Below are 9888 nucleotides of genomic sequence, written 5' to 3'. Positions count from 1 at the left end.
ACACACACACACACACACACACACACACACACACTCATACACACACATTACAGACACACACACTCACACTCATAAACACATATTAGACACATAAAGACACATGCAGGACCGTATAATCACTCCCAACACACACACACACACATATTACGCACACAAAGACACTCATACACAAACACTCCTAAACACACTCAGAAAAAAAACACACACACACAAACCCATCCACACACGTACACACATAGATACACCTACACATACACATTAACACATATATTACATATACAAATACAGACACACTCATACGCACATAGATACACATGCCACAGACGGACACACTCAAACACAAACACAAATATTAGACACAAAGGCACACATGTGGAACCGTATAATCACCCACACACACACGCACATATTTTACACACACAAAGACACTCATACGCAAACACTCCCAAACACAAACAAACACACTCACATAAAGACAAAAAAAACACACACAAACCCATCCACACACATAAACACATAGATACACCTACACATACACATTAACACACATATTACATACACAATCACATGTAACTGTATAAACACACACATAAACACATACATACACATGTGTAATTATATAAAGACAGACAAACTCAATCACACACGCATATTACCCACAAATACACTCACATACTCTCACACAAACACACACACACACACAAACATAAATACACACGCATACATGCACACGCACTGACTCAAACACACACAAACACCCACCTACCCACCCACACAAACACATATATTATACACACACACCCAACACATACAAACTTATACCCACACACATATCACACACACAAACACACAGACACACACACACACACACTCATACATACACAAGCACACATATTACAAAAACACACATACAAAAACATACACAAACACACCGTAACGGTATAAACATAGACACAGAATTAGTCACACACACGTATTACATGCACAGACACAAACATTCACACACACATACGCTTATGCATGCATATACTCACACAAACACACACACACACACAAACAAAGACACAAGCATTCACACACACATACACATACGCTTATGNATACTCACACAAACACACACACACACACAAACAAAGACACAAGCATTCACACACACATACACATACGCTTATGCATGCATATACTCACACAAACAAAGACAAACACACACATATATTGCATACACAACCATCCACCCACCCACAAACAAAAATATTGCACACACCCACACATAAAACTTATAACCACACACACATATCACCAACATAAACACATAAACACACATGCATACGCAAACACACATATTACACAAACACACACTCACAATCACACACACACACAAGCAAACATAACTTTATAAACACAGACATAGATACACCCACACAAACACATATTAACCACACACACATTCACACAAACATGAACACGCAAACACACATTCACACACACACATGCATACGTGCACACATACACACACAAACTCAAACACAAACACACATTACACACACCCACACTCATACAAACTTATATCCACACTTCCATTCACCCATACATACATATCACCAACATAAATACATAAACAAACACACACTCACATACAAATACTAAAACAAACAGATAAAAATACACACTCACACCCAAACACACACACACACACATGCATACATATATTACACACAAACACAAATGCACGTACAAACATAAACTTACACACACATACACACACTCACACCAACAAACACATATATTAGACACAAACACACACGCGCACACAACCGTATAAACACCCCCAACACACATATTATGCACACAAAGACACTCACACACAAACACTCCCTCTCTCTTTCTCTCTATCAAACATGAAAACACACAATCATACACACACTCACTCACAGCCAAACAAACATACACATATCAGCACAAATGCATACACACATATTACACACACAAACACACATACAGACATAATCTTACACACACACTCACACTCAAAAATACTTCCAAACATACACACACATTCAGTCACAAAGACAAAAAAAAAATACATGCACACACAAACACCCCACCCACCCCCTCCACACACATGGACACATAGATACAAATACATATACACATTAACAGACATATATTACATACACAAACACATATTACACAAACACAAACACATACACGATCTTACATAACTGTATAAATAGACATATCACACACATAAATGCATACATAAACACACGTAATTGTACAAATACAAAAATAGACACCATCACACACGCATGTTATCCTCACAAACACACACACACACTCTCTCAAACAAACACACACACACACACATACACATACATGCATACATGAACATACACTTGCACACAAACACACACCCACCCTCAAACATAGACACATACACCTACCCACACAAACACCCACACACATACAAACTTATACCCACACACACATATCACCCACATAAACACGCACAAACACACACAAGCACACATAGACACACACACACATACACAAACACACACACACATACACACAACATACACAAACATACGTAAATGTATTAACACAAACATACACACATAAATATACATAAACACACGTAAATGTATTAACACAAACATACACACACATATAAATATACACAAACACACGTAACTATATAAACATAAACACACAAACATATATATTATACAAATACATTCACACATACACACAAGCTTACATGCAAACACACACCCAGCCCGACAAACATGGACACACATATATTACACACACACCCCCACCTAGACAAACACATATTACACACACACAAACTTATACCACACACATATATCTCCCAGATAAGAGAGATGAACCACAAAGATTACTTAAATTGCAAGTCTCACTTTAGTCAGATATATCTTAAACTATTTATTAATTACCCTTTAAAATAAAATCACTTATAAAATCAAAGGACTCAACTCACAAAAAACACAAACAATTAGCATACTCTAATTACCCCTAAAACGTGATCACAAAATGCAAAGACAATCAACAATATAAAATTCTACTCCTGCAGTTAGGCTTGTAATTTTGGCTAACAAGACACACTCAACTGTCTAGCTATGTCAAATTTAAAAAGAGTAACCAAAGTTGCCAAGAGTTGGGAAAAGCACTAAGAACTCCTCCAAAGCACTTGGACTTTATAAAAGGCCTTTTACAAACCAAAGCTAAAACTAAGAGTAACAGTGGGCTGACACAAGCCCAAATACAAGGAAAATTAAAAACAAAAGCTACGCTACTTTCTTGGTACAGTCCACTGCTGCAATGCTTCACTAGATCAAAATGTGGCCTTCAACTGGCTCGATCTCATCATAAAGCTTGATGTTCCAATCCTGCAACACAAATGAACAAGGTTGTTGTCACTTACACCCTTAACCAAACCAGTTTGCACAAAAAGATAAAGCAATTAGAACTTCCCTTTCTCGGTCTTGTAAACTTAATGCACATAATTGATCCTTATTGCTCTCAAATAACGTCTCAACTGATACTGCACAAACAATTCCACTAGTTCAGCAGATTAAACAATTATAATTCTATCAATTGCAGGCCATACAACACAATTTAAGCATATTAGAAGCCTTTGATATAAAAGAAACTCCCTTTTTCTTGGCTGCACATGCTTGATATTTGTCATTAATTCAAACCTCCTTGCAATTTCACAACGTCCACAAGAGGTGCTAAGGCTGCTGTTTGTATTACAGGTTCACGCTCACACTCGTCCTTTATACTAATATTAGATTAAAGAAGGAAATAAATCGTTAGCTACTTTTCAAATCTCTCTACAAATTCCGCAGATACTAAAGAAATATTAAAGGCAAATGAGAGACAATCTAACATACTCTAAAACTTTTTGAGATATAATATGGACAATTTACATGATATACTCTATAAAAAATATTACATGATTTTTTTTAATGCAGTGGAAGATTATTTCCGGCAGGAACATAAAAAAGTGTAAGTTCCTTTTTCTAACTCCTAGTTATGTCAATCATGGAGAAAACAATCCAGGTAACCTAGCTCCTTCCAATAATAACAACATAAAAAAGTGTAAGTTCCTTTTTCTAACTCCTAGTTATGTCAATCATGGAGAAAACAATCCAGGTAACCTAGCTCCTTCCAATAATAACAACATAACATGATAAGTCCCAAGTTTTAGCAGACCGGAATGCTGAATCTCAAGATCAAACACAGGCTTTAGGATAAAGTTAAGAACTACCTGAAACAGAGCTACATAACTAATAATTTATCTCCCATTACGTTCAAAACCAAAAGGAGCCCACCTAAACTTATGCCTGGTAAGACAAATCTTAAAAATAAATGTTCTACAACATAAAACATGCCAAATAACACAAATTCTGACAACTTAATTTGGAACAAGTTACACTTAAATGTTATATCACTCACAAGATAGTTAGAGGAAAATTTTAAAAAATTGGGAGATCTATTCTCCCTGGAACTTTATAACCCTCCTGCAATGATTGAATTTTTATTTATTTTGTATGTACTGATTAGCTAAGAAATCATATTAATTATTTTTTTTCACATTTGTAATGATGCTCCTTGCTTAATTACAAAAATAAAGGAATGCATGATCATAATAAGAAAACATAAAAAAAAAAAAACATGTGCAACAAACCTCCCTACGAAGAAGCAAGTTTAGAGAATTGCAATAAGCTTTTCTCAGCGGACGCAAGCAATTCTTGTCAAGACTCTGCAAGTGTCCAGAAATATTATTTAGGTAGAAAAAGAAAATTACTGGACATATACATGTATCCAAAACAAAATTCACGCAAAAATAATAGTAAGGACTATTTGATTTGAGATTAAGTTTTCTAAATTCATTTTCTGCTGTAACTTTTTTGTACAAAAAATGACATGATTTATTTATTTGTTTTCTATTTTCAGATATTTGTACAAGGAAAAGGGAAACCAAAGTTCTACAAAAGCTTTGAAAATNGGGAACAAAATGAAAACAGAAAGCATTTTGTCAAGGTAAATAGGTTCTTGGTCCCAAATTTTTAACCTTCAAATGTTGCAGAAGACGTGCATATGTCCTGCACTTGTACCGCAGGTCAGCATGATCAGGCCTCTTTAACTGTCCTCGCTGTTTTGAGCAAGCGGAAAAAATTATACCAATAAATTCAATCAAAAGACTCCAGGGATAACAATTCTATAACAAATATGTAGAAAATACCTGGGAAAAGTAGCTTTTATCACTTATCATGAAGTCCACCAAGCTAGCAAAATAATTTCTCAAGAATTCAGATGCTCTCCTGACAAAAGTAGATTTTAATTTTTCAAGTTCTGCACGCTTTTCTTTAACCTGTAAGGGGTTGCAGGAATCAGAACAGATGGTTTTTAGGCCCAATACATATTTTCCATATCAACCAAAGCCAGACTATTTTCACTATTCTTTGTGATGCCAAATTCGTAGCACTCTTACAATATTCCCAGACAAAAGAAATTATAGAAATAATGGATGAAAAATCATCAGTCACCTTGAAAAGATTTCCATTAATACTTTTCTAACAGACAAGCACAGTCTCATGGATAATTTCGTTTCCTAAATGCCTAAGTCATAATTGGCTTACTTTACCAACATCACAACTTCAAGTGGCACTTCAAAAGGCACAGGAGTTCATTTCACAATAAATAATCCTAACATTCCTAAGTATCACATAAAGAAACTATTGTCTTTTCATTTCTTTTAATCGAAAGATATCATGTTTAAAATCCACCTATTAACTAAATTTCCTATAAACTAATATCATGTTTAATTGCATTTATTTACAAAAATATTTATTATTTTATCATCTTAAAAGACTTTAAGAAAAAATGATCACTTACTATAAAATATTAGTATCGTGCGTTCAACCGTTTGGAGGCAGCAAAGTACAGAATGCAGATGTGATTACTATAGTGTGCGTATGAGCGAACAGGGACCTACAACACATGTTCCATTCTCCGAATGATTAGTATACATATTATTGGGGAAGAAAAGACATGCTGCTACCATTTCAAATCATATAGTTAAAAGAGTAATGGTAAATCTTAAGCTTAAACCCCTCACTTTAACCACACAATGTGACAAATTTAGAAGTCCTTNTNCTATANCTGATAGTCTTGGACAAACTGGAATTCCAATAAAAACTATAAACTGGGATTACATTTTTTAATTATATTTTAACTTTACACTCATCATCTTTGCATATTAATTTCTAAAGTAAATTTTAGTAGTCTTTTTAAGTTGACAACTATTAAAAATACCACGTATCATAATTTAAATTGTTTATCTTAAATGTAAAATATACCTTATAATTTTAAACATATCTGTTTATTATAAACTTAAAACATAATCTTATGAATGTACTACTAACATTTATTTATTATGAATTTTAAAATTAACTAATTAATACACAAGAAAAAGTGACAATGGAGGATAATGAATTAAAAAAGTTACTAAAAATGTAGTCTAGATATGAAAAACTGAAAATAGAACATTTAAATTATTAATGGGTAGCAAAAGAAGTACCAGATCATACGTGAAGATGATAAAAAGGAGCAAAAGCATGCTCATTTGAAAGTTGACCCGACAGTGGAATTACGACAATCTTGAAAACTCCAAAAATCTGCAGAAAAATTACATCATTAAATCTAAAACTCATTAAAGGTTTGCCCGAGTCCTTGAAGACTAAATTTCTATTTTGGAGGATTGAAAAAAAGGAATATTCTTACCAGTTGAATTCAAAACTAACAACATTAATTGATTAGTGTCACTAAAGGTGGATTAGCTTGTTTTCAAAATGACTACAATGAAAGTAAAAAGAAAATGAACAGATTTCCATACCTCTTGAGTCTGAGGGTTTGAATGTGAATCTAATTATGTGGTTATACTAACCAAGTGATTGAATTTGACTATGATGCAATGAAGGGTAAGAACTAGCAAGAGCCAAAAGGCACAAAATGATCACTTTTTATGTTCTTTTTTCTAAGAATTACATACATAATCTTTATATGGATGTGGAATCAGGAAAAAGGACAAGTAAAGAGTTCCATACGGATGAACAAATGATTTTATAGTGGAAAGCACCTTGGATATGGAGACCCTTTGGTTTATTTTTGTCCATATTTCCTCCAAGACCAAAATTCTGAAGGTAGCCCTTCATTCTTCAGCTTCCCAACGTTTTCTCCTATCCTAACTGCCACGACTGTTTTCTCAACCACTTTCCTGTCATATGCACAACTCAANATCCAAAACTTGAGTTCCATGTCCCTCCAACTCCTACATAAATGTTGAAAAACACATCTGGGTCAGACCCAGTTTGCAATTGAAGGCTACATACATGAGTAGCAGCAATAATAACAGGGTTGAATAGAACCATTAAATTGGAAAGCATTCACACTGTAAATTTTTTTGGGTAAAACTTCACAAGGTTTAGGGTCAGATAAATCAATCTTGCTTCACAGCTTCTACCTTGTGGGTACAGTTGGCGAAGGCCCTTTGCCTACAGTTGTGGCAGGGAAAACAAAGACTCAATCTACAAAATGAAAGACCCAAAACAAAACTAAAAAACAATTAAAAGACTAAACACAAACTAGGAACACAAGACTTATTCACAACTCAACCTATCTTGCCAATTCAATCATTTTTCAGCCATTTTCTCAATCAAAACATCACAATCATATTTCTCAACTTTAAATATCAATTTCAGCAGTCCAAGCATTTGAAAAACAACTTAATTCAGCCACGACTGAACTCAGATGCAAAAATTTAATGCTAGGACTACTTATACATGAATCTAAAGCAGAAAACACAATTAACAATTCTAATCAAAAGAAATGAAACTAAGAAATGAGTTAAATCAGCAAAGAATGAATGAGAGTATGAAACAGAACCTAAAATGAACTTAGAAATGTCTAACATCATCTCCTAAACTATATACAACCTATACAAGCTAAGACTGGATAAAAGAACCTAAAGCAACTCTTAAACCAAAGTTCTACGAAGGGTGTATTTGTTGGGAGTGGAGAATTGGTTATGTTGTGAGAGACTTGGCCTCATTGAAGCATAGAACTGCTTCATCTTTCTTCTTCAACACTTCAGACTTTCATCTAAATAGTTGGGTTATCATTTCGCTCTTGTCTCTGATTTTCAATCCTTATAAGTTGGTAATGAACAGGGCACCCAATTTTATCTTATAATTCCAAGTTCTGATTAAAATAACTACAACTAACAAGCCAGAATAACATCATATAGGACATGTGTGCACTAAAACATTATGTCAAAATATGTGACCATTAAAATTCAAATAAAAATTTAGAACAAGACATCTATACACACAGGAATCAAGGTCGTTGTCATTTACCTTCAAACGCGGATCAAACAGCAAGCATGTCATTAAAGTTGCATCATGCATCCTATGAAAATACAAATTTAAAAAAAAAAAAACAGTTAGAAAACAACATCAAATGGAGAAAAATATTAGAGTTTGATTGCATTCACAAAAGGAGGAATGGTTAGGCCATACATTGCTTGTAGTGCATCACTGGTTGGCAAAAGCAAGGACCATTGCATGGATAAAGATTTCGAATCAGCTTGACAAAGATCCTTCCCATCCCAACATATAAAAGAATAATAAGAAAGAGAATAATCAATCACCACAAAGTTAGCAAAGCTTATAAGTCATAGATGATGTCATCCAAGCAAGTTAAACAATAAAGACAAAGAATTATATATTTATCTTTTCCTTTTGAGTTATTGGAGCAAGAAAGGGTGGCCAAAACTCCAAATTTGGAATAGGTTTTTCTTCCTATTGAAAATGTCTGGAAAATTAAGGAAGAAGAAATTGGTTCTCTGGCCTCTGAAAAAAATAACACGAAGCTTTCGCGACGTAGGTTATAAAAATCGCAGCGTTTGAAAAGAAAATCGACTAAAGTAAGTTCTGGAAAATAAAAGAAACAGGAACTTACTGGGATGTGTAGAAAGAAGTGAGGATCGAGAAGTTAAGGTCTGAAAAGAGGAAAAAGAGCGCCAATACCAACGCCACGCTCGAGCTGACCTAGCCAAACGCTCCACTGAAAAACGAGAAACGAAAGTGAATTCGACGGGAGTTCNATAATATATTTCGTTTACACTACAGGACCGCACAGTGTTTCGTGCTCTGCAAGTCCTTCAACTTTCCCGCTTTATATCTAGAACTTTTATATATAGATAGAGACAGAAACAAGAAATTGAAGAGAAAATAACACAAAGAACGACATGTCGTCATATTACGGAATTAAAATAAAACACTCTAATATTGCGAAACTTATATCAAATAGTATAACAACGTTGTAGAAAATCAAATAATAAGGTGAATGACTGAATTAATTAATAATAATAAAATGAAAAAAAATAATAATTTCTTTTAAAAGTTAAAAAAAATTAATTCTCTTGTATATGTATCGTATAAATACTTTTAATTGAAATATATTAATAAAATATTTCTACAAACATTGTTTTTCAATAAAATAACGATTACATAAACTAATATATGTTTTCTATACATTGTAGACTCATAAACTTTCTTATAACTATACTCTCAGACAAAAAAAACAGTCATCAAACCAGAATCACAGACAAAAAAACATACCGATATGCACAAGTCAAGTATCCCAAGCACAACTTTTTTTTATTTTAAATAAACCTAGACTAAGATCCATACCTTGATGACAGACATCAAACCAGTCTTGAATTGTAACACACCTCGGCCTTCACTCTTAGGGTCCATATTTTGAGATAAAGAATATGCATGCTCACATACTGCA

The 9888-nt window shown here is 33.8% G+C and overlaps 1 long non-coding RNA gene across 7 annotated transcripts; it reads right to left on the bottom strand.

The window, feature by feature from the left end:
* Positions 1–3078: 3078 nt before the first annotated feature.
* On the bottom strand, positions 3079–9884 carry LOC106763924. Of its 7 annotated transcripts, none has more exons than XR_002668221.1 (12): positions 9786–9884; positions 9052–9156; positions 8610–8689; positions 8448–8499; positions 7461–7619; positions 7172–7363; positions 6614–6710; positions 5929–6024; positions 5276–5404; positions 5105–5185; positions 4718–4792; positions 3079–3808 (listed from the first exon to the last, which is right to left on the bottom strand). It is a non-coding gene; the product is annotated as an uncharacterized LOC106763924 (long non-coding RNA). The 7 variants fall into 7 exon arrangements; XR_001375870.2 differs by having other exon boundaries at positions 7556–7619; XR_002668222.1 differs by having other exon boundaries at positions 7556–7586.
* Between the last annotated feature and the right edge of the window lie 4 nt (positions 9885–9888).

The sequence above is a fragment of the Vigna radiata genome, chromosome 6 (assembly GCF_000741045.1).
Source record: "Vigna radiata var. radiata cultivar VC1973A chromosome 6, Vradiata_ver6, whole genome shotgun sequence".
NCBI lineage: Eukaryota > Viridiplantae > Streptophyta > Magnoliopsida > Fabales > Fabaceae > Vigna > Vigna radiata.
Note: the sequence above shows the minus strand (reverse complement) of the source record. Positions and strands in the feature narration are given on the sequence as shown.